This window comes from Mesitornis unicolor, unplaced genomic scaffold, assembly GCF_000695765.1.
Source record: "Mesitornis unicolor isolate BGI_N332 unplaced genomic scaffold, ASM69576v1 scaffold12110, whole genome shotgun sequence".
In the NCBI taxonomy this organism is placed as follows: Eukaryota; Metazoa; Chordata; class Aves; order Mesitornithiformes; family Mesitornithidae; genus Mesitornis; species Mesitornis unicolor.
The window spans coordinates 1-225 of record NW_010156284.1 but is presented as its reverse complement, the minus strand read 5'-3'; positions in this window follow the sequence as shown (position 1 = coordinate 225).

The window sequence follows — 225 nt, the reverse complement described above, 5'->3', positions numbered from 1 at the left end:
CTATAAGTTAACTGGGAAAGAGACTAGAGGAGGCTTCGTGAAGAGAAGCGATATGTTTTTACCTCCCGAAGTCTCTCTGCCACACTCACATATATCTGTTTCCTCACGCGCAAGAGATAGTACTTATAATACATTTTTTCCCATGAGAATATTTTTCATGTAAAAGCACAACACGAGAAAAGGAACTACATAAGGAACGGAAACACCTTCACAGAAGAATATTAG